The sequence below is a fragment of the Balaenoptera ricei genome, chromosome 4, assembly GCF_028023285.1.
Source record: "Balaenoptera ricei isolate mBalRic1 chromosome 4, mBalRic1.hap2, whole genome shotgun sequence".
Taxonomy (NCBI): domain Eukaryota; kingdom Metazoa; phylum Chordata; class Mammalia; order Artiodactyla; family Balaenopteridae; genus Balaenoptera; species Balaenoptera ricei.
Window position 1 is genome coordinate 77,568,987 of NC_082642.1, and position 26,324 is coordinate 77,595,310.

A 26,324-nucleotide genomic window follows, 5' to 3' on the forward strand; every position below is an offset into this window, starting at 1 on the left:
TATATGGCAAAATCAAGGAACAAGTCAGAATAGCCTGCCTTCCTCTCTAATGAATGAATTAATAATCGGTCACATCTATTGAACATCAATTATATGCTCAGGGTTGTGATAGGCAGTGTCAATTATAGCAGCTACCACCGCCATATAGTAAGTGACTGCTCTGTGCCACCTGGTATGATGGTAGGCATTTCACAAACGTCATTTAAGCCCCACAATAACCCTTTAGGGCTTTAGTCTTATTTTGCAGATGCTGCTGGCACAAGAACCAAACTGTGTATCACTTATCTTATGAATCTAGACCATTCTCTGCCTTCAGGTAAGGATTTGCCTGAGCTTGGAAAGACAAACCATCCTCCAAGCACTGCCAAAGTAGATTCTACCTCCCTTTTGGTGGATTGTCAGCCCTGCCTCCAACAATGAAGAGAAAGACAAAGGACCCACCTTGGGTGCCACAGGTGAGGTTAGGCACCATTGGGGCCACCCAGTTTAGTCTAGATCAGTGGTTCTCAAACGAACAGAATCACCTGGAAATACAGGTGATTTTTTAAAATACAAACTCCTGGTCCCCATCTCCAGAGATTCTGATTCAGTAGTGTGGAATGAGACCTGAGAATTTGCATTTTTAACAAGTACACAGGATTATGGATGCTGCTGGTCCTGGGACCACCACTGGCCTAGAGAGAAGCTCTTCAAAATTCTTAGACTGTAAACCACAGTATGATATAAAATTTACATCATGACGTAGTCAACATAAATTACATAATTAAAACAAAAGTTGTATGGAACAATTTTTTTCCCTTCAGAAAAGTTAACTCAAAATGAATCACTGACCTAAATGTAAAACACAAAACTATAAAATTCCTGTAACATAACATAGGAGAAAATCTAGATGACCTAGGGTTTGGTGAAGACTTTCTAGGTACAACACCAAAGGCACAATCCGTGAAAGAAAGAATTGACAAGATAGACTTCATTAAAATTAATACTTTCTGCTGTGTGAAAGATACTATCAAGAGAATAAAAAGAGAAGCTATGGGCTGATAGAAAATAGTTATGAAAAACATACCTCTCTGTTAAAAAATAAAGGCCTGTTATCTAAAATATACAAAGAACTCTTAAAACTCAATAGTAAGAATAACCTGATTTTTAAAATGGGCTAAAGACCTTCACAGACACTTCCTCAAGATATACAGATGGCAAATAAGCATATGAAAAGATGTTCCACATCATATGTCATCAGGGAAATGCAAACTAAATAACAACGACATACCACTACACACCTAATAGAATGGCCCAAATCCAAAACATTGACAACACCAAATGCTGGTAAAGGTGTGGAGCAACAGGAACTCTCATTAATTGCTGGTGGGATTGCAAATAATTTGGAAAATTGCCCTTTATAAGATAGTTTGGCAGATTTTTACAAAACTCAACATATTCTTACCATGCATTTCAGCAATTGTGCTCCTTGGTATTTATCCAAAAGTTAGAAATTTATGTCCACACAAAAACCTACACGTTTATAGCAGTTTTATTCACAACTGCCAAAACTTGGAAGCAACCTGTCCTTCAGTAGGTAAATGGATAAATAAACTGTGACACATCCAGACAATGGAATATTAGTCAGTGTTAGAAAGAAATGAGCTATCAAACCATGAAAAAAAAAGAAAGAAACTTAAATGAATATTACTAAGTGAAAGAACTCAATCTGAAAAGATTGCTTATTGCATGATTCCAACTACACTACATTCTGGAAAAGGCAACACTATAAAGACTGTAAAGAGATCAGTGGTTGCCAGGGATTATGGGGGAGGGAGGAATGAATAGCCAAAGCACAGACAATTCTTAGGGCAGTAAAACTACTCTTTATGATTTATAATGGTGGACACATATCATTATAAATTTGTCCAAACCCATGAAAGTACAACACCAAGAGTGAAGGCTGGGACTTCCCTGGTGGTTCAGTGATAAAGAATCCGCCTTCCAGTGCAGGGGACACGGGTTCAATCCCTGGTGGGGAAACTAAGATCCCACATGCCGCAGGGCAACTAAGCCTGCGCACCACAACTACTGAGCTCTCGAGCCTCAACGAGAGAGCCCACGCACCCTGGAGCCCATGTGCCACAACTAGAGAGAGAAAACCCACACTCCACAACTAGAGAGAAGCCCATACACCACAACAAAGAGCCAGCGCCGCAAGGAAAGATCCCTCGCACCTCAACGAAGACGCCGTGTGCCGCAACTAAGACCCTACACAGCCAAAATAAATAAATAAATAAAGGGGAAAAAAACCCAAAAAACAATGAAGGCTAATGTGAACTACGGGCTTTCAGTGATTATGATGTGTCAGTGTAGGTTCATCAGTTGTAACAAATGTACCACTCTGGTGGGGGATATTAATATTGGGGAGGGGGTATGCATGCGTGGGGGAAGGGGAAAGCTCTACCTTATGCTCAATATTGCTGTAAAAAATAAAGTCTACAAACTTGCAACTAGAAGACTAATAAGTTCTGGAAATCTAATGCACTGCATTAGTGATTATAGTCAACAATACTGTATCATGTCCTTCAAAGTTGCTAGGAGAGTAGATCTTAAATGTTCTCATCAAAAAAGAAATTATAGGGATTTCCCTGGTGGCGCAGTGGTTAAGAATCCGCCTGCCAATGCAGGGGACACGGGTTCGAGACCTGGTCCGGGAAGATCCCACATGCCGCGGAACAACTAAGCCCATGCGCCACAACTACTGAAGCCCACGTGCCTAGAGCCCATGCTCTGCAACAAGAGAAGCCACCGCAATGAGAAGCCCACGCACCGCTACGAAGAGTAGCCCCCACTCGCCGCAACTAGAGAAAGCCCCCGCACAGCAACAAAGACCCAATGCAGCCAAAAATAAATAAACAAACAAACAAATTATAATTATGTGATGTGAAAGGGTTGTTAGCTAATCCTATGGCGGTAATCATATTGCAATATATAAAGGTATCAAATCAACAGGTTGTACAGCTTAAACTTACACAACGCTATGTCAATTATATCTCAATTTTTAAAAATAGCATTATAGAAAAAAATTAAGTCTATCTTAAAATTCTGTAATTTCAATTTTGAGACGATTAAGAGGAGGATTTTTAAAAAATACATGTTTTCACATTTTTGAAAACATTATAAAATTTTGTATTCTTCTTACCCCACACCCTTTTATATCTTAGGACAGCTCCCCTTTCTTCTTCCCCTCAGAAAACTCTAAAGATTAAAGGTCATGAAGGGCTCTTCGCCCTGGAACCCATGAGAGGAAAAGAACCCCACAGAAGGAAACATCCATGGCACACGCAAGCAACCTAAGGAGGCTAAGGACAGCATGCCCCTACCCCAGTTGGATCCCAGCCCAAGGGGCGGACGAAACAGGGACCACACCCCCGCGGGCACGCAGCCTGATTGGCCAATCGCCGCTACTGCAGCTCTGCTCTGTTCTTTGATTGGTTTTAGTGGTGACGCCCCCTCCCGAATGCCTCGCTCGGATTGGCTATTTCTTGGTTCGGACTGGACGGAGGCCAGAGGAGGACAAGAGACTTCTATACGCTATGGAGGGACGATTTGGGTGACATCTGAGACGCAGCCGCACATCAACAAGCGTCCGGGCTCCAGGGACATGGCGGCGGCCTCTGTGGTGTCGGTGCTGCTGGTGGCGACTGAGAGGAACCAGTGGCAGCCAGTCCAGAGCCCGCTGCTGCTGCCGCTGCCGCTGCCGAGGCAACGGTAGGTGGTAGGACGGCTGTGTTTCTGCCCAGGGATGGGGGCGTGGGGTGTTGGCCGGCCTGAGCTGTGAAAGAGTTGCGGAGGTACAGGAGGCTCGGTAGGATCTACTTGTCAGGGGATTCTGCTTTCAGTCCCACCCCTGAGAAGGAGTCCTCCTACACCCAGCGCTTCCCTTTCTTCCCCCTCCCTAGGTTCACTCTTCAGCCCGCCCTTTGCCTTAGTTTTCTCCACTTGTGGGTGGGGGTGGGGGGAATGGAGCTGGGCCTGCCATCCTCCGTGCTCCCCTACCTAATGCGGGCAAGAATAGGGTTGCCAGATTTAGCAATAAAAATACAGGATGCTAGCTAAAATTTAAATTTCAGAAAAACAACACAATTTTTTTTAGTAAAAATATGTCTCTGATATCAAATAAAATTAAAATATAAAACATTTTTTATTTGTCTGAAATTTAACTGGGCGTCCTGTTTTTTATCTGGCAATCCTAGGCAAGAATAACATTTATACACCTCCTAACCATTTACAGTGTCCTTTCATAGCACTCCCTGTATGGGGAGTGTTATAATCCGTGTTCCGATGAAACCCAAAAGGTCTAATCCACTGGTTATGCAACCAGTAAGTAATGGGGCCAGGACACTTTAAAAACCCATTTCAGTTCTGCTGTCCCTCTCAGGTGTGCAATTCAAAGAAAGATTCCTGGGGAGCTCTTATAATTTTTGGAATGAATCTACTTAACAAAAACAAATTTATCTTTCAGAGGGGCTGGAGAGTTGTTTTATATTCAGGTTCTCTGCTGTGGCGTTTACTTTGTATTTGGGAGAAGAAACTGTATTAAACTGTCAAGGTAGTGACTAAGGCAGTGAAGTGTATTCTGGAATGAGACACACCTGGGTTCAAAGCCTAGCTTCGCCACTGACGGCAGTAGGCAAGTTATGTAATCTTTCTGGGCCTCCATTTCCTCTTCTTTAAAATAGAAATGATAATTGTATCCACGTCATAGGATTGTTGTATTAAATTCTTGTCAAGTGCCTGGGACATTGAAATTAGTTAATTTTAACTATGATTAGCCATTATACTTTGACTTTTAGTAAATGTGAATTTTTGGCATAAATCATTAAATAATTAAATATATTTTTAATAGATCTTTATTGGAGTATAATTGTTTCACAATACTGTGTTAGTTTCTGTTGCACAACAAAGGGAATCAGCCATATGCATACACATGTCCCCATATCCCCTCCCTCTTGAGCCTCCCTCCCATCCTCCCTATCCTACCCTTCTAGGTCATCACAAAACATCAAGCCGATCTCCCTGTACTATGCTGCTGCTTCCCACCAGCCAACTATTTTACATTCGGTAGTGTATATATGTCGATGCTACTCTCACTTCACCCCAGCTTCGCCCTCCCACCCCATGTCCTCAAGTCCATTTTCTATGTCTGCCTCTTTATTCCTGCCCTGCAACTAGGTTCATCAGTACCATTTTTTTTTTTTTTTTAGATTCCATATATATGCTTTAGCATACAGTATTTGTTTTTCTCTTTCTGACTTACTTCACTCTCTATGACAGACTCTAGGTCCATCCACCTCACTACAAATAACTCAATTTCATTTCTTTTCCATGGTATATATGTGCCACATCTTCTTTATCCATTCATCTGTTGATGGAAACTTAGGTTTATTCCATGTCCTGGCTATTGTAAATAGAGCTGCAGTGAACATTGTGGTACATGACTCTTTCTGAATTATGGTTTTCTCAGGGTTTATGCACAGTAGTGGGATTGCTGGGTCATACGGTAGTTCTATTTTTAGTTTTTTAAGGAACCTCCATACTGTTTTCCATAGTGGTTGTATCAGTTTACATTCCCACCAGCAGTGCAAGAGGGTTCCCTTTTCACCACGCCCTTTCCAGCATTTATTGTTTCTAGATTTTTTGTTAATGGCCATTCTGACCGGCGTGAGGTGATATCTCATTTTAGTTTTGATATGCATTTCTCTAATAATTAGTGATGTTGAGCATCTTTTCATGTGCCTCTTGGCCATCTGTATGTCTTCCTTGGTGAAATGTCTATTTAGTTCTTCCACCCATTTTTTAACTGGATTGTTTGGTTTTTTTTAATATTGAGCTCCATGAGCTGTTTGTATATTTTGGAGATTAATCCTTTGTCTGTTGTTTCATTTGCAAATATTTTCTCCCATTCTGAGGGTTGTCTTTTTGTCTTGTTTACGGTTTCCTTTGCTGTGCAAAAGCTTTTAAGTTTAATTAAGTCCCATTTGTTTGTTTTTATTTCCGTTACTCTAGGAGGTGGGTCAAAAAAGATCTTGCTGTGGTTTATGTCAAAGAGTGTTTTTCCTATGTTTTCCTCTAAGAGTATTATAGTGTCTGGTCTTACATTTAGGTCTTTAATCCATTTGGAGTTTATTTTTGTGTATGGTGTTAGGGAGTGTTCTAATTTCATTCTTTTACATGTAGCTGTCCAGTTTTCCCAGCACCACTTATTGAAGAGGCTGTCTTTTCTCCATTGTATATTCTTGCCTCCTTTGTCGTAAATTAGGTGTCCATATGTGCATGGGTTTATCTCTGGGCATTCTATCCTGTACCATTGATCTATATTTCTGTTTTTGTCCCAGTACCATATTGTCTTGATTACTGTAGCTTTGTGGTATAGTTTCAAGTCGGGGAGCCTAATTCCTCCAACTCCGTTTTTCTTTCTCAAGATTGCTTTGTCTATTCGGGGTCTTTTGTGTTTCCATACGAATTGTAAAATTTTTTGTTCTAATTCTGTGCAGCATGCCATTGGTAGTTTGATAGGGATTGTATTGAATCTGTAGATTGCTTTGGGTAGTTTAGTCATTTTCACAATATTGATACTTCCAATCCAAGAACATGGTATATTTCTCCATCTGTTTATGTCATCTTTGATTTCTTTCATCAGTGTTTTATAGTTTTCTGAGTACAAGTCTTTTGCCTCCTTAGGCAGGTTTATTCCTAGGTATTTTATTCTTTTTGTTGCAGTGGTAAATGGGAGTGTTTCCTTAATTTCTCTTTCTGATTTTTCATTGTTGGTGTATAGGAATGCCAGAGATTTCTGTGCATTAATTTTGTATCCTGCAACCTTACCAAATTCATTGATTACTTTGAGTAGTTTTATGGTGGCCTCTTTAGGATTGTCTATGTATAGTATCATGTCATAGGCAAACAGTGACAGTTTTACTTCTTTTCCAATTTGTATTCCTTTTATTACTTTTTCTTCTCTGATTTTTGTGGCTAGGACTTCCAAAGCTATGTTGAATAAGAGTGGCGAGAGTGGACATCCTTGTCTTGTTCCTGATCTTAGTGGAAATGCTTTCAGTTTTTCACCATTGAGAATGAAGTTTGCTGTGGGTTTGTCATATATGGCCTTTATTATGTTGAGGTAGATTCCCTCTATGCCCATTTTCTGAAGAGTTTTTATAATAAATAGGTGTTGGATTTTTTCAAAAGCTTTTTTTTGCATCTAGTGAGATGATCATATGGTTTTTAGTCCTTAATTTGTTAATGTGGTGTATCACATTGATTTGCATATATTGAAGAATCCTTGCATCCCTGGGATAAATCCCACTTGATCATGGTGTATGATCCTTTTAATGTGTTGAGGAGGAGGGGGAAAAAAAAAGTGGGAGGCGGGGGTGGGGGTGGGGTGGGGGGGGAAGTCCTTGGCTGTGGAGGGTGGGGCCTTAGCAAGGGTGAGATTTGGGCAGTGGGGGGGGGGCAATGCTCAGGACCCACAGGGCTGGAAAAGGCCCTGGGGGCTGTGGGACGTGGGGCTTAGGCTCAAGGAACAGAAGGGGCCCAGGTGTGCCCCCCACCCCTGGTCTCAGAGGGTGGGGGACCTCACCTGGGAGCTCAGCAGGCTTCCTGGGCTCCAGTGGGTGGGGCAAACACCCTCCTCTCCTCTCCTGCTCTTCTGGTCTGGGAGGGCCCCTCCCGCCTGCCCTCCTGATCTCCCTGGTCTCCCTCCTATGCCCAGAGGACCAATGCGGCAGGCAGGGGTGGGGTGGGGGGGTGGTGCCCTTGGAGGGCAGGGGACCAGCCTGGGAGCTCAGCAGGTTCCCCGTGCCTGAGTGGGCGGGGCAATCACCCTCCGCTCCTCTCCGGCTTCTCCCGGAGGGCCCCTCCCACCTGCCTCTCCTGATCTCCCCGGCCTCAGGGGCGCCATTCCTGTCTGGCCTCCACTTATCCTCCCCCCTCAGTCCCCCTACCTCCTACCGGTTCACTTTGGGGTTCCTCCCGTCTCCTTGGGCATCAGAGTCTCCCACCAGTGGCCGGCAGGCGCCCTAGTTGTGGGGAGATGCTAACTTCACAGCTTCCCACACCGCCATCTTGACTCCACCTCCCTAAATATTTTAATTTTAGTTTTAAGTTGAAAAAAGCCAGGTAATTAAGAATATTATGAATATTGTGAATTTCAGTGAAAAGAAATGTACTGTTCAATAATAGTTAAAACAGATATCTTAGACCATAATATACCAATTTTACCAAATCAAATATCTGTAAGCCAGGCTAATATAATGAAATATTTATATGTTAGTCTCAGTAATTGCTCCCCATGTATAATTTTATATGGTTTTCATTGTCATTGTGTTATAAACAGGAAGAAACATTAACAAGCCCCGAGGGAAAGAAAATGACTACAGGGTGAGGGATAAAGCCAGAAAGTAGGTTTATGGTCAGCTGTTCATGGTGAAGTAGACTTAGTATATTTTAAAAACCAAATGTCAAGCTTCGTAGGAGTTTTATATTTCTTTGTATATTGTTTTATTTCCTTAGCATTTACAGTATTAACATAGTTCACTTACAAACTATTCTCTAAAATTCCCCTTGGGAACTTTTCCCAGTTTTTCTCCAAAAAAACTACAAAACTTTTCCACCACCTTGAAGAGAATGTGGAATTATGAAAACTGAAGGTCTAATCTTAGCAACTACTCACTATTACCCACGTGATCGTAAACAAGTCACTTAACATATCTGAGACTTTATCTCTAAAATCATAACTAACGAAAACCTACTCTGTCATCCCCAAGGTTTATAAATGCTACCAATTATTACTAACTGTTATCCACCAGAGAAAACTTCAACCATAGATGAATCCAACTATTTGTATTCTTGTGCCTGCAGCAAGCCTCCCAGAAGAGCTGGAGAAACTTGCACAGTTGAAAGACTTGGTACTAAAATAAATTCATGGTAGTCAACTTCACCTGGGCTTTCACACTGCACAGCAGGCCCATTGTGTTTCTCTAGCCCCCTCATTCTTCCTTTTTATGCAACTGCTGTTTCAAATCCTCTTCACTTTTTTCAAGCCTGTGACATCCCTAATAAGCCATTTTCAGCAAATGGTCTCAGTGTTAACTGAGAAAATAGAATACCCGAGCTTCTGAGCTTCCTGCCCTCAAAGCTGCCCACCCACCCTCATCTGCAGCCATCCAACTTCCATCGAAGTCTAGTCCCTTTGCCTGTGCTCTGAATCCTTCCCCTCTCACCATCTCAGGGATCTCTACCATCAATTAGCCCTTCTGTCACCTGGATGGTTAACCACTCCCTCTTTACTAAATCCTTCCCACCAGTATTTAAATATTCCGAAGTCTCTTCTTCAGGGAGTAAGTCCCTGTTTTTCCTCCCACCTAACACTCTCTTTCTTTTCCCATTTTTAATCAGTTTTTTAAGAACTGTCTACCCTGAGGTTTCTATTTCTTTACTTCCCATTCTCTTCTCAACCTGTTGTTCTTCTGTCCTCACCCCTCTCCTGAAACTATTCCTGCTAAGGTTACCAATAATTTTCTTGTCCCTAAATCCAGTGGATTGTTGACCTCTTAGCAACATTTAACACCCTAATCCAGTGTTTGGGCAAACTACAGCATGTGAACCAAATCCAGCTTCAGCATGTTTTTATATGGCCTGTGAGCCAAAATATATTTTTAATCTATCTGGCCCTTTACACAAAAAGGTTGCCAACCCATTCTTAGGTCACACCCTCCTTTTAGAATAAATTCTTCTCTTGACTCTTCTCTTTTAAGTAAGTCTAGTTTTCCTTCTATTCTCTCCTCTCTTTCTCAGTCTCTTGCTAGATTACCAGACCCTTAGATGTTGGAACTCCTCAACACTTTATGTTGGAAGTGGGATCTTCTGGATCTCATCTACTCCTATAGCTTTGTTGAAAACCCCCAAATTTCTGTCTCTAACTCAAATTTCTGCTGAACATCATACATGTTGTTCAACTGCCTACTCAACGTCTCCACTTGGTGTGCTACAGATACCCCAAACTCAATATATTTGAAATTTAATTCACAATCCTGTGCAAATCCTGCTTTTCCCTGCAGACTGTCATAACTCAGTAGATTATAACATCATTGCCCACAAAGTTAACGTCAGAAATTTGGGAGTCCTTGAACATCTCTCCCTCTCCCTCCCCTCATTTTGTTCCACCCACATCTAAGTAATCACCAAGTGCTATTAATTCTATTGCCTACATGTTTTTTAATCTAATTAATTCATTCTGCCCAATACCACCACACACTTAGGTCAGAAACACCATCATCTGGTCAAATGCTTTAACCTCCTAAGTGGCATTCCTATTTCTCTAAAAAAACAACAAAAAACAAAACAAAAACAAAAACAAAACAAAACAAAAAAATGGTTTTAATTGAGATATAACTCATATACCATAGAAGTTACCCCAAATTTTACAATTTAGTAGTTTTCAGTATATTCGCAAGGTTCAAACATCTGTGGTATGTGTCTGGTATTTTTGCCATAAGCATCTTTGCTGTAGACATTTTTGCTACATAACCAAATGGTCATAAGGCAATTTTGCCGTAAAAGATAAAATAACTAGTTGACAGTTTGGTTTGATAGTCTGGTTTCAAATGGGTGACAGTTTAGTTTCATTTCTCCATTGACACAGTACTCCTATTTTTATATTACATAAATCTTAGCCCTCATAATGATCTACACAGTGACGAGTAGACATGGTGGTCTTAAAATAGTAGATGATAACAACTGCATATCAACTTGATAGAAAATATGGTGTTAAAACTTAACTGGAAGTGTGAAATAAGAGAGTTTAAAGCCAGATTATATACTATACTAGAAAATGATAAAATATCATTTGCAAATCCTTCAGTGATTTGAAGGTACAGTGTTGAACCCACATTTCCCATAGAACTTTGGAACATTGATTAACAGACTTGTGATAACACGCCAAAAACAAACGGTGTAGAGGCTCCATTATAAACATTCATCCCAGTGTTTGGAAACTGATACTCTCTTAATGAAGGAAGAAATTGTAGCGAAAAAGGAAAAGTGCTATGCCAAATGAGGAGACAGATTGACATGAATTAAAAAATATGTATAAAATAGCATTCTCTTACATCATAGTACACTTATCAAAATCAAGAAATTAATTTTGATGCAATATTATTATCTAATCTGCAGACTTATTAAGATTTAGCCAGTTGTCCAACTGATGTACATTTTACCAAAAGAAAAGCTGGTTTTTTAGTGGTCTAGAGTCTAATCCAGGATCACATGTTGAATTTAGTTGTCATGTCTCTTTGATCTGCCTCATTCTGGAACAAGTCCTCATTTTTTGTCTTTCATGACTTTAATAAGATGAGATGATGAAGTGATTTTTGGTATTCATGATGCATCCACAATAGAGAGCTCTACTTGATACTCAAACACAACAGTAGAGGATGGTGTCAATCACTGAGCATGTAGGCCAGTTTCTTTGGTGAATATCCCCCTTGTCCTCACTAGGGAGCCAGCAAGCTGGTATAGCCACCTTCAGTCACTGATGTAGGGCTTCCCCCAGGGGGACATAAATTCCCAGATGCTTCAGGTTTTACAAAAGTGAAGAACAGCTTATGACTTAGTGTAAAGAACCTTTCTAAAAACTATTGTCCATGCATGCATAGAGTTTTTGGTTTTGTTTCAAATTAAACTAGAACTAGGCTTGCATTTATGGTTTGCAGGGCTGTACTCAGTAGACTAAGAAACTAAAGCTTTCTTTCTTTCAGGATCCATGCACTTTGTGTTATTGTTGTTAAGTTTAAATGCAATTTTGCAACATGAAAACTCAGTATCTGTAATTAGTTGGGAATCTTTGTCATTTGTGATACATCTGTTGCCTGCTGTCTCTTTTCAAAGCTTACTGCTATGTTAGCTATGAAATAAAGCTTTTCTTAGCAAAGCTTTAGGCTTCATTAAGATCAGGGCTGTATAAGTTTCCTATTGGAAAGATATTTATTTTTAAAGTGAATGGTAATCAAGGAATACATATCAGGACAATTTGCCTTGGAGCTGTAAATGTAGAGCTTATTTCATTACTTACATGTCTTACATGTAAAAGAAAAATGTAGGAACTGTTTGTTCTTTAATTGTTTGGTTCTTTAATTATCTAGCTGGTATCTCTAGGAAACTAAGGATCCCAAGTTTGAAAAGGCACAAAAATCTAATTAAAAATGAGTTGCTTATGTATAGCACAGGGAACTCTACTCAGTACCCTGTAATGGCCTATATGGGAAAATAATCTAAAAAAGAGTGGATATATGTATATGTATAACAGATCCACTTTGCTGTACACCTAAAACTAACACAACATTATAAATCAACTATACCCCAATAAAAAAATTTTTTTAAATGAGATGCTTAAAGGGATTTTATCTTGAAGCCGTTTGATTTGTCTGCGTTGTAAGCTTGGAAGTGATTCTGTATTGTGCTGCATAAAAACTGTTCGCAGACCAGAATTTTAAACTAAATATGAACAGTTTAGCATTTAGCCATGTGCTTTGAAAGTCATTTGATGGAGCCTTTATTTGTGTAACATAATAATTTAAGCTTTTGACTTTTAGATCCAAAAGGTAGTTCTGGCACTTGGATACTACTACCTTGGAGCAACTTGTCATGCCTGCATTGTGTGGAACCAGTGTTCAAAATAAAATGCAAAAACTTCAGGCTGGTGGAGGAGGGAGCACACAACGTCCTGGTACTCCAGGGAGACCATTTGATATGTTAAATAGAATATATCATTGTAAGTATTGCCATATTTTTCCTAGGGCATTTTTTAACCAGTGATATTTGGGTTATGGGAGGGAAAATAATTATCCTAATTGTTTAAGCCAGTTGCCATGCATGAATATCTAGAGGTGATACTAATACTTTTCTGTAATAGGCTTTATTTTTTAGAACAGTTTTAGGTTTATAGGAAAATTGAGAAGAGAGTTCCCAGCTTCCTATAGCATTAACAACTTACATTAGTATGGCACATTTGTTAAAATTAATGAAACAACACTGACACATTATTATGAACTAAAGTCCAGAATTTATTCAGGTTTCCTTAGTTTTCGCCTAATGTTCTTTTTCTATTCCAGGATCCCAATCAGGATACCACATGACATTTAATTGTCATGTCTCCTTAAGCTCTTCTTGGCTGTAACAGTTATTCAAATATTCCCTTTTTTTGATGACCTTCACCATTTTTTAAAAATTTATTTATTTTATTTATTTATTTTTGGCTGCATTGGGTCTTCATTGCTACGTGCGGGCTTTCTCTAGTTGTGGCAGGCAGGAACTACTCTTCGTTGCGGTGCGCGGACTTCTCATTGCGGCGGCTTCTCTTGTTGTGGAACACAGGCTCTAGGCATGTGGGCTTCAGTAGTTGTGGCACACGGGCTCAGTAGTTGTGGCTCGCGGGCTTTAGAGCGCAGACTCAGTAGTTGTGACGCACGGGCTTAGTTGCTCTGCGGCATGTGGGATCTTCCCGGACCAGGGCTCGAACCCATGTCCCTGCATTAGCAGGCGAATTCTTAACCACTGTGCCACCAGGGAAGCCCGACCTTCACCATTTTGAGAAGCACTGGTCAGATATTTAGTAGGATGCACTTGTGTTGGAATTTGTCTGATGTTTTTCTCAAGATTAGACTGTAGTTATGGGTGTTGAGGAGGAAGACCACAGAGGTAAAGTAACATTTTCATCTCATTCTATCGAAGGTTATTACTGTTGATGTTGACCTTGATCACCTGGCTGAGGTAGAGTTTGTCAGGTTTTTTCACATAAACTTTTTCTTCCCCCCTCTCCTTCTGTACTGTAGTCTCTGGAAGGAAGTCTCTATGCACAACCCACTCTTAAGTAAGACTTTTTTTTTTTCGCTTTCCAAAATGGATCAAGATGCTTATTTTGGATGAAGCCAGTAAAAATGTTGAGCCAAAGGATTAAAGGTCAAATCCACGAGACTTACCAGAAATCAAATACAAGGACTCAGGTGTGCATGTGATTTTTCTGCAGCTGGCAGGTTGGGTTCATTGTTACAATATAGCTGTAAAGTGCTGTATTGTCCTTTCCTCTGCCAAAAGCAATTGTGTCCTACAATCTCTGTCTAGCTCAGTTCTGTAGTAAGACAGGGACGCTTGGTCTCAAACATTATTTCTCTAAGTATTATTATGAAAACTGTTATAATTGATATGTCAACATAATTAGTCATTGTCTCTTTTTTAAGGTTGTGTTGCTTTCTGCCTTAATGCCAATTGATATGCTGAAGACCTCAAAAAGTTCCTGAGAAATCCATTTCAAATTCTAGTGAAGAAAGAGGAACTGACCTTTGAAAAGATCAATATCTTATAATAACTTTGAAAGAGGGTAATGTTTTTCTAATTGATATACATAAAAATTATAGCCAGGATTTTTTTTTAACCTCCTTATTTATTTATTTATTTATTTATCTATTTTTGCTGTGTTGGGTCTTCGTTTCTGTGCGAGGGCTTTCTCTAGTTGCGGCGAGCGGGGGCCACTCTTCATCGCGGTGCGCGGGCCTCTCACTATCGCGGCCTCTGTTGTTGTGGAGCACAGGCTCCAGATGCGCAGGCTCAGTAGTTGTGGCTCACGGGCTCAGTTGCTCCGCGGCATGTGGGATCTTCCCAGACCAGGGCTCGAACCCGTGTCCCCTGCATTAGCAGGCAGATTCTCAACCACTGCGCCACCAGGGAAGCCCTAACCTTCTTATTTAAGCTCTGTGCTAAAATTGCAGTAACTAGTATCTGTAGTGTCTTAGTGCTTGTAATAAAGCTGACAGAGTAAACACAAGGAAAAAACAACCATACCAGATAGTAGAAAAACTGCAGGTAACTCCAGGGTATTTTGTTCTAAGATTTGGTACAGAATTTAGGCAGAATTAATAGAATGAATTTCTCTAACTGGTTCCTTCCAGTGGTAGGGATAGAGAAGTCAAATGGCTTTTTATTCTGACTCTGATCTGGATTAACATTCTCCTCTCTGAAATACTGTAGGGAAGGAACTGTATGCTCTTTGTGACATATGAGAGACCGGCCAGTAAACAGGCTGTTCTTTTTCAGAACACAGACAAAGGGTAAACTGGCTCTGAGAAAACGCGTGCCAGGAATTTCAGTTCTGATGTGGCAAGAGCTGTTCTTGCCTAGTATTGCTACTTAAGACACTGTTAATATCTAATTATTTCCTTAACAAACTGAAGCAGGATCTAGTTACAATGTAGCTGTGAAGTGCCCCGTTGTCTTTGCCTCCTGCTCAAAATAAGACTGTTTCCTTTCCAGCCCTGTCAGCCATGGTGCTGTAGCAGCCAGGGATGCATGGTCTCATACACATGTACCAATTCAAACCCTGACTCAACAAATGACTCCTGAGAGTTAAGGCTTATTAATACTTTGCAGGCGGTGACAGAAAGAAAGAGGCATTACCAAGAGGGAATTCAAATAAGGGACTGATTACTACTGACTTACTGGTATTTAATTTAATTACAATATTTACCTACTAAAAGATGGTTTCGAGGGGAAGATTTTTCATTGTCTTTGTCAGCTCAAGCTACGTGGGGGAATAAAGACCATACTCCAGTGAGCTGTGTGATATATATGCAGTTCATTACTGTTTTGTGCCCTGAAAGATTGTATAGCAGTTGCTTTTTGAATCAGAATTTGAATAGATATTATCATATCTCAGGCTCATGATTTTTAGGTACAACTAATGTCTATGGTTATAAACTATGATTTGCCCACTACTTATGAAAACTATATTTTCAGTTGAGTATTTATCATCTTCATTGAATTACTTGCTTTTATTCTGGAAAAATAAATTCATGTGTTGCTTTTCAAGTATGATTTTGTCAGCCAGACAACCTTGAATCAGGAAATGTAGTAACATGTAAGTCGTATTTAAATTGTACTTGGAAATATTCGTGGTTAAACAGAACACAGTGGGAAAACAATGTGAAATGTAGCCCAGATTTTGGACACTATAGAGTAGATATTCAAAGGGAAAATCAATAATGCTGTTAGATCTGGTTGTCTTAACTTACACATGAGTCTTTTTTTTTTTTTTTTAAAGTCGTGTTGTTCATGTCTTGTGCTTTCTTGGTGATTCCTCTATAATTAAGATTTTTCTCAGCATTTTCTGGTAGCAATTTATATTGACCCTGGCTTAGTTACAGTAGCTTTATCACTAAATAAATTGAATTATGTCTTGCTACTAATATAAAAATAACTTTGTCAAAAAATATAGTAGTTGGTAAGAATAGATAATGAGGTGATGCTCAGAAATGGCACTGGCCTGATTTAGGACATAGATTCATAAGTGAAGCAGCATGTTGTTTGGTTAAAGAGCAAGTCGGTATTTTCATATTTGTTTTCCTCTTGTACTGGTTATTTGGTATTTTAAGTTGCTCCAGCCAAGACATTTTTGATTGGTTCTATCATCTGTTTTAGTAGAAAGCTGTGGTGGTAAACATATCTCAGGCATCTGTGCTACAGTGTATGAGGTGACCTGAGCAGAAAGCAGTGATAAATATGGGTTACCATAATAAATTTTTAGAGGTTTCCCCCACACTGGAAAAAGTTTTAAGTCCTGGATCAGATCTGTCCAATAGAACTTTCTGTAGTGAGGGAAATGTTTTATATCTGCCCTGCCCAACACAGTAGTGGCAGGCCACATGCGGCTACTGAAATATGATTAATGCAACTGAGGAGCTAAATTTTCTATTTTATTTAATTCTAGTTTAAATAGCCACATGTAGCTAGTGGCTATTGCATTGGACAGCATAGTCCTAAACAATAGTTAACATTCCAGAGTTTACATTTTCAGTTTAGAGTTCCAAAAGTGTGTCAAAATGGATTACACAGCTGTTGCTTTTGTTTCATCCCTGGTATTTATGTTTGTCCCAGGCTGACACCTGCTCTTGGCCCACCTCGGTAGGGGCTTTAATTTCACTACCCCAAACACAATACTGTCATCTGCTCTGTAAGTAATAACACTCAAGCCACCTGATAGAATCTGATCTTGCAACTGGAAGAATCTTTTTGAACTAACTACAAAAGATATCTTTTCTTTTTCTCTAGATATTGTGACTAGGATCTAGTGCTCCAATTAGAAGTCCTCTAAGTATAATCTTGGCAAATAAACAGCCACTGACGGTTAACAAGTAGCTCATATCATTAGTACTTTATGTAGTACTTGATAAGTGATATTCTGATTAATAGTTTTTCTTTTGTTCAGAATTGGCAGCAGGAGTCAATTTGGGAGGAAGGCTGTGGCCATAAACATTGAAGAAGACAAGAAGATTCCTTGTGACACTGAGCCTTTCTGCCATACTACACTGGAGGAAATGCCAATGAATGTGGCTGACCTAATTTAATTCCTGGGATGAAATGGTTTTGAATGTAGTGCTTGCTGTTGGTGAATAGGCAATCACAAGGTGCACTGTGCTTCTTTTGGGGGAAATATTTGAAGCTTTGTCTCAATGCTCATAGCAGATCAAAAATATAGATTTTGATAGCAAAGCAACTTCAGCCATGAGCTCATGTGAGGAAAGTCATTGGCTTTATCCTCTTTAGAATTAAACTGTTGGGGTGGCTATAAAAGATGGGCTTGTACCCAATTGAAAAATGGGCAGAAGACCTAAATATACATTTCTCCAAAGAAGACATACAGATGGCCAACAGGCAAATGAAAAAAGTTTCAACATTGCTAATTATCAGAGAAATGCAAATCAAAACTACAATGAGATACTGCCTCACACCAGTCAGAATAGCCAACATTAAAAAGTCTACAAATAGCATATGCTGGAGAGGGTGTGGAGAAGAGGGAACCCTCTTACACTGTTGGTGGAAATGTAAATTGGTGCAGCCACTATGGAGAACAGTATGGAGGTTCCTCAAGAAACTAAAAATAGAATTACCATATGATCCAGCAATCCCACTCCTGGGCATATATCCAGATAAAACTATAATTCAAAAAGATACATGCACCCCTATGGTCATAGCAACACTATTCACAATAGCCAAGACATGGAAACCACCTAAATGTCCACCTAGAGATGAATGGATAAAGAAGATGTGGTACATATAATACAATGGAATACTACTCAGCCATAAAAAAGAATGAAATAATGCCATTTGCAGCAACATGGATGGAACTGGAGATTATCATACTAAGCGAAGAAGTCAGAAAGAGAAGGAAAAATACCATACGATATCACTTATATGTGGAATCTAAAATATGACACAAATGAACCTACCTACGAAACAGAAACAGACTCACAGACATAGAGAACAGATCTGTGTTTGCCAAGGCAGTGGGGGTGGGGAGAGGAGCGATGGAGTGGGAGTTTGGGGTTAGCAGATGCAAACTATTATATACAGGATGGATAAACAACGAGGTCCTACTGTATAGCACAGGGAACTATATTCAACATCTTGTGATAAAACATAATGGAAAAGACTATGAAAAAGAATACATATATATGTATAACTGAATCACTTTGCTGTAGAGCAGAAATTAACTCAACATTGTAAATCAACTATACTTCAATTTAAAAAAAAGATGGGGTTGTAAATCTTTCTTAGAATTTTATCTCCTAGTTCTCTACACATGGTTATATTGAGTGTTCACTATCATTTAATAATATACTTGTTGACTGAAAGATACATGCTATATAAAAGCAGCCTATTATATTAAACTAGTATATCTGCTGTTATTGTGTTAGTCACTAGACTGAATGGAACTAACTTTAAAATGATTTTTTCAGAAAATATTTGAATTTATTTTTTTTGGTATCGTTTTTATTCAGTAAGGCATTTTATTAGTGGTAAGTGTAAACTAGAGTCTTTTGCTAAACACCAGCAACAATCATGTCCTACAGTTAAATCTCAGAAAAATTGCTGTATTGTATATTGAATTTTCAATAAATTAAAATGAAGTCTTTTTTCTTTAAAGTTGTTTGGTCCTTATTCCTTAAAGATCTGTACTTCTTGCCATAACTCCATATTTGCAAAGGAAAAGGTTAAAACAGCACTGTAGTAAATATTTTACTCTAATTGTAAAATTACAAAGGACACAACGTGGCTTTTCATTAAAAGTTTTAATAGTTCCAAGTTAGCTGCTACATGGCAGTAGCACAAAGACTGATCAACTGCAGATTTCATCAGTACTATCTACTAAGCATTATCTGCTTCTTTGAGAAAAAAGAAGCATTAGAATGTAAGATTCCTCCCTCTTCTGGTATGGCAAACATTTCCCTGTATATGCCATGTAGCTACTCAACAGCAAATTTTTTGTTAATAAGCAGTAAATTTCTTTTTCCATAACAATAACATGGAGTTGCTATAGTAGATTCCATTACAGAAGGAATGAGTATGATCCTTGTTTTCTCCTTCTCACAAATTACTTATTAAGCAATCTTTTTCTTGACCACAGTTTATAATTTGTCAAAAGAACAATGCTGACAGACGGTGACTATTCCACCAGTTGCTTTGATTGGTATCAGATAGGAAAAAAAATATGGTAATGAATTTCTAGGGAAAAGCAGCACCCTTGTCCTTTCTCAGTCCTAGAACTGATGCTTGCCACTGTCTACTGGAAAATAATGCACAGTGTAAGAGCAGTGAGTTTCAGTTTTATTCAGGGACCTTACTGAGGACTATAGCCTGGGCTATAGCCCAGAGCTTTTCAGATAGCTCTGAGGAACTGCTCTGAAGAGGTAGGGATTGGGGGAGCCAGTATATATATGATTTTTTTGGCTGGGAAATACACGTAGTCAAGCATATATATTGGTAAAAGATTACTGCTAATCACATACACAGAAAAACCCCAGATATCTCAAGATAATTATTTTTGTGCTTATCTATATATGGGAAGATGCAAGAATCTGGGGTCATCGAAATTCTTCCTTACATATGCATCTTAACTACCTAGGGGCCCATATATCCAAAAAACAAAATGCTTCATCCTGAATTCCTTTCAGGGTGTAACATCCTTTGTTTACACAACTTATCATAAAACTGCTGATGTGGCAAATAAGACAAATGCCAGAATCCTTGGAAATATCAAATGAATTAAAAGTCACCACTGTCTTCAGTAAGTAAATTTTTGAAAGGAGATCCTAAAGAATGAGATGTAGAGGATGGCATCTACCTTAACATCTGTTCCCTACAACGACTGGAAGGCAGGTGGAGAGAACGACATAAAGATTAGACAAAACCCAACAAACATAACATGTTGTATTAGGGAAAGGCATAAATAACTACAGAATTTACCAAAAGGCCTGCACAGCCCTGCTTAATAATGTGGATTTTATTCAGAATCAGAGTCAACCATTATCTCCATCTACAGACACCTTTGATTACTTTCTTGAACTCAATAGCTTCCTCCACAACACTTCTGCCACCAGGGCCCCACTCACTTTTCTCCCTCCTATGTATGTGGCCCTCTGCTATGCTCTTGTCACTCTTCTTAGGCTTCCTGTGTGCTCCTTCAAGCATTAGACCAACCACTCCCTGGATGTTTTCAGTCTGATGACTCTGGCACTACAATATGTTCAAAACCAAACTTATCATATTTCTCCAGTAATGCTTAGCTCATTACTTTGTACCTCCTTCTCTTATCTAGACTTTGGCAGTGGTCTCCAAATTCGCCTCCCTGCCCTTGGTCTTGCTTTATCCAATCCATTTACCACTCAGCCCCCAGAGTGACCTCATAAAAATATAAATTATTCAATAGCTTTCATTTTTGCCTGGGATAAAGTCCAAAGTCAATAGCTTTCCTGCCTTTGATGTTGCATCTAAAAAGTTATCACCAAACCCAAAGTCATCAAGATTTTCTCCTATGTTATTTTCCAGGAGTTTTATAGTTTTGTGTTTTATATTTCAGTCTGTAATCCATTTTGAGTTAATTTTTCTGATAGGTATAAGGTCTAGATTCATTTCTTTCCATGTGATGTCCAATTGTTCCAGCACCATTTGTTGAAAAGACTATCTTTTCTCCATTGCATTGCCTTTGCTCCTTTGTCAAAGATCAGATCAATATAGTTGACTATGTGTAGCTCTATTCCTGGGCTTTTGTAAGGGAAACTATTTTTCTCCTCTACTCTCAAAACTCTACTCACAGAATACTTCACTTCTAGGCACTTCCAAGTCATCAGATGTTGGGTTTTTTCAGCCTCCATACATGATTTCACATCCGATTCTTCAGCATGCCTGCCATAGTCTGTTTGCAGTGATGTAACAAAATACCACAGACTGGGTGGCTTATAAACAACAGAAATTTATGGCTCACAGTTCTGGAGGCTGGAAGTCTGAAATCAGGGTGCCAGCATGGTCAAGTGAGGACCCTATTCCTGGTCGAAGACTTCTAATTGTATCCTCACATAGCAGACGGGAAAAGAGAGCTCTCTTGGGCCTCTCCTATAAGGGCACTAATCCCATTCATGAGGGCTCCATCCTCGGGACCTAACCAAAAGGCCCCAGCTACTCATACCATCACATGGGGCTTTAGGATTACAACATAGGAATTTTAGGGAGACACAAACATTCAAACCATAGCAATGCCCAATCCCCAATTCTTTTCTATCTATTGTGCAGAATGTACTGTTTTGGTTATTAAATTTCCTAATCCAATTGTAATAGTCCTTCCATCTGTCATTAAAATAACACAATCATTTAGCCTTCCTTTAAGGTGATGTCTACATCATGCCGGCTTTGGTATGGTCATCGTTCTCATGATCATTATCTGAACTCTTAGCAAATACTGTCACAACATTCATAGTGTCGAAATTAAACTAACACTATCTCAACACAAAGCACAATTGTCAATCTACAGGCCAAGTCAAAGACAACTGCTAACACTGACACTCCAAATACGTTTAGGTTGTACACTTCAGGTGCATCACTTAGAGTAATGCACAAATAGATAATCAATTATTGTGACTGCAAATCATGATTACCAACATCAGCAGCAAGGAACAACAACAACAAAAAAACAACAGCAACCCTGGAAGACATAATCTATGCCATATCCATTCAATACTAAAAATAATGTCACTTTCAGCTATTTGGGCATCTGCCACATGGACTTATACTTTTTCCCCAACCTTCAGCATTCATTGTCTAAAACTGGGATTTTTTGTGTACCGGCTTCCAGGAATGCAGGACTTTCAGTGCTAACTCAACAGTCCTGGGCAAATCAGAACAGTTGGTCACTGTCCTCAGTTCAGTATAGTTAGGAAGTTTTAAAACCAAACCCTCCCATCCACAGCAACTTCAATTGTTTAGCCACTGTTTACATAAACCATAACTAAACCCCACTGATAGGGTTGTTGTGATGAGGGGAAGACCTAGGAAAGGTAAACTCCTCTTTTAGAGTGCCCAGTTTCTCTTTCATAATAAAAGAACACCCCAACTCCTCCAAATTGAATATAGTCGCTCATGGCCTTTCCCAATCAAAAGCAAAAGCATCTCCATGTGTTATATATTGGTTTGATATGATTTCAAACCCACTTGTTTATGACTTAAGTTGTTTTAATACACTTGTTTATGACAAAGACAAACAAACAAAAAGGAAGCTGTTTTCAGATGTAAAGTTGCTTCCACATAAGAATGAAATAAGCTGTGTCAGGATGTCATTATCTCATCTGTGGGGTTAATAAGCACTCAGAGCTCAGCTGCTGAGAGGATGAGCTGGGGGATTATCAGTAAAAACACATGAAGAAGCAACTAGGATGAGGGGACATTTAGACTATAAATACCCAGAATGTGTAGGGACAATCCGAGAGTTTCGGTTTGGGCAAAGCTAACCTTTGCTGATCTAGCTGTCTGAAGACTGTCAACAAAAAACTAGTTGAGTCAACCAAAAAAAATGGAGTTTTATTTGAGCCAACTTGAGGATTATAACCTGGGAGATATTCTTTCAGAAAGCTCTAAGGACTGATTGTTCCCCGTTAGAAGTCAAACACAGTTAAATACTTTTAGAAACAAAGGGTTATATATCAGAGTAATATATTGATAGTTTACATAGTCTAGATCTGCACATACAAGGTGATTAGTGGGTGATCGTGACCCCTTACAGGAAAAGGAAAGGAATATTTTCTCCTAAGGAGTTACCTTGCTGGCACTGGGAGAAAATTGCTCTTTTTGGTCCAGCAGGCATTCTTTTGTCTTCTAAGGAGATCTGGTTAATGTATGGTGCAGATGCACAATGCACACTAAAGGGAGGGGCTAGCGGCAGAAAGGGGCAGGGAGAGAATTTTATGTTTGAAATTTTTTTTCTTGTCCTGCCTTAAAATAATTTTATTTCACCAAGACCTTGGGACATTGGCTCCTGCAGTGGTAAAGGTGACACTTACTGGTGGTGGCAAAAAGCCTGCAGCGCCCCACCAGGATCTTCCAGCAGCTTATACCCTCGCCCTCGTTCCCTAGCAACCTGCTATAGCAACAGGGAACTTTTCACTTTCGGTTTGCTAGCAGCTGGACCTCAGCTCCTGATTGGTTAAGCCCACTCTCCCGAGAACCAACCTCAGAGAAAAGGTACACCTCAACCGAAATTGGACTTTGTCATCTCCCCTCGCCTGCAACAATAGTGTAATTAATCTATCATGTCTTTGTAGTGTTATTTCTTTATTGCCTTATTAAGAGACATTATCCTGTATGCCATTGGCTTGTGAAATTATAAGTCCCGTAGTGAACTTGTGTTAATTAAACTATTGGTAAAGACACTATCAGTCTCTGAGCTTAATTTGCTGTTCCCAAAACAAAACACCATGATCTAAATTCATTCATTACAACTGAACAACATTGCCCCAGCCCTGGCTTTGCTGTTGGAGGCCACACAGAGGTGATGGAGGCCCACCCTTCCAGTTCACACAGAGTCATAAAGCTTCCCTAAAGCACATCCTCGGAGGCAGAGTCAAGACGGCGGTGTGAGAAGACGTGGAGTTAGAGTCTCCCCACAACTAGGGCACCTGCCAGCCGCTGGTGGGGGACTCTGACGCCCAAGGAGACGGGAGGAACCCCAGAGTGAACTGGTAGGATGTAGGGGGACTGAGGGGGGAAGAGAAGTGGAGACCAGACAGGATCCACGCCCCTGAGGCCAGGGAGATCAGGAGAGCAAGTGGGAGGGGCCCTCCGGGAGGAGCAGAAAAAGAGCGGAGGGTGATTGCCCCACTCACTCAGGCCAGGGGAGCCTGCTGAGCTCCCAGGCCAGTCCCCTGCCCTCCAAAGCCCCCTCCAGGCACGTGGGTCCTTGAGGGCATAGGAGGGAGTCCTCGGAGGTCAGGAGAGGCAGGCGCGAGGGGCCCTCCCAGACCCGAGGAGCAGGAGAGGAGAGGAAGGCGTTTGCCCCACCCACTCGAGCCCAGAAAGCCTGCTGGACTCCCAGGTGAGGTCCCCTGTCCTCTGAGACCAGGGGTGAGGGGCACGCCTGAGCCCCTTCTGTTCCTTGAGCCTAAGCCCCACCCTCCACAGCCCCCTGGGCCTTTTCCAGCCCTGTGGGTCCTAAGCATAGGCCCCACTCACCACCCAAACCTCGCCCTTGCTTAGGCCCCGCTCTCCACAGCCAAGGCCTTCCCCCCTTCCTTTTTTTTTTTTTTTTTTCTTTATCCTCCTCTTTTTTATTATTGTGGTACTGATGTACCTTCCAGTTGTTGATTCATCTATATTTTTATTTTTATATTCTTCCTAACATATCTGTTAGTTTCCTAATCTAATTTTATTTTTTACTTTGTTATTTTTCTCTTTTTTTTTTTTTGCTGCCCCAGGCGGCTTGGGGGATCTTGGTTCACAAGCCTGGGGTCAGGCCGAAGCTCCTGCAGTGAGAGCTCCAAGTCCGAAACACTGGACTAACAGAGAACCTCAGACCCCAGGGAATATTCATCAGAGTGAGGTCTCACAGAGTTCCTCATCTCAGCACCAAGATCCAGCTCTACCCAAATGCCTACAAAACCCAGTGTTGGAAGCCTCAGGCCAAACAACCAGTGAGACAGGAACACAATCACACTCATTAAAAAAAAAAAAAAAATGAGATGGCAAAAAAATATGTCACAGATGAAGGAGCAAGGTAAAAACCTACAAGACCAAATAAATGAAGAGGAAATAGGCAATCTACCTGAAAAAGAATTCAGAGTAATGATAGTAAAGATGATCCAGAATCTCGGAAATAAAATGGAGGCACAGATTGAGAAAATACAAGAAATGTTTAACAAAGATCTAGAAGAACTAAAGAACAAACAGAGATGAACAATACAATAATTGAAATGAAAAATACACTAGAAGGAATCAATAACAGAATAACTGAGGCAGAAGAATGAATAAGTGAGCTGGAAGACAAAATGGTGGAAATAACTGCCAAGGAGCAGAATAAAGAAAAAAGAATGAAAAGAATTGAAGACAATCTCAGAGACCTCTGGGACAACACTAAAAGCACCAACATTTGAATTATAGGGGTCCCAGAAGAAGAAGAGAAAAAGAAAGGGTCTGAGAAAATATTTGAAGATATTATAGTCCAAAACTTCCCTAAGTTGGGAAAAGAAATAGTCACCCAAGTCCAGGAAGCACAAAGAGTCCCATACAGGATAAACCCTAGGAAAAACACAACAAGACACATATTAATTAATCAAACTAACAAAAATTAAATTGAAAGAAAAAATATTAAAAGCAGCAAGGGAAAAACAAAAAATAACATACAAAGGAATCCCCATAAGGTTATCAGCTGATTTTTCAGCAGAAACTCAGCAGGCCAGAAGGGAGTGGCAGGCTATACTTAAAATGATGAAAGAGAAAAACCTACAACCAAGATTACTCTACCCAGTAAGGATCTCATTCGGATTTGATGGAAAAGTCAAAAGCTTTTCAGACAAGCAAAAGCTAAGAGAATTCAGCACCACCAAACCAGCTTTACAACAAATGCTAAAGGAACTTCTCTAAGTGGGAAACACAAGAGAAGAAAAAGACCCACAAAAACAAACCCAAAACAATTAAGAAAATAGTAATAGGAACATACATATCGATAATAGCCTTGAATGTAAATGGATTAAATGCCCCAAACCAAAAGACACAGACTGGCTAAATGGATACAAAAACAAGACCCATATATATGCTGTCTACAAGAGAACCACTTCAGACCTAGGGACACATACAGACTGAAAGTGAAGGGATGGAAACAGATGTTCCATGCGAACGGAAATCAAAAGAAAGCTGCAGTAGCAATACTCATATCAGATAAAATAGACTTTAAAATAAAGACTGTGGGA

The 26,324-nt window shown here is 39.9% G+C and overlaps 1 long non-coding RNA gene and 2 other non-coding genes across 4 annotated transcripts; all 3 read left to right on the forward strand.

Moving 5' to 3' along the window:
* Positions 1–3,552: 3,552 nt before the first annotated feature.
* Positions 3,553–19,020, forward strand: LOC132364667 (uncharacterized). Of its 2 annotated transcripts, XR_009502864.1 has the most exons (4): positions 3,553–3,753; positions 12,639–12,817; positions 14,283–14,422; positions 17,303–19,020. It is a non-coding gene; the product is annotated as an uncharacterized LOC132364667 (long non-coding RNA). The 2 variants fall into 2 exon arrangements; XR_009502865.1 differs by lacking the exon at positions 14,283–14,422.
* Positions 14,777–14,946, forward strand: LOC132365638 (small nucleolar RNA SNORA81). Its single transcript, XR_009503163.1, has one exon. It is a non-coding gene; the product is annotated as a small nucleolar RNA SNORA81 (small nucleolar RNA).
* Positions 15,270–15,401, forward strand: LOC132365604 (small nucleolar RNA SNORA63). Its single transcript, XR_009503134.1, has one exon. It is a non-coding gene; the product is annotated as a small nucleolar RNA SNORA63 (small nucleolar RNA).
* Positions 19,021–26,324: the final 7,304 nt, after the last annotated feature.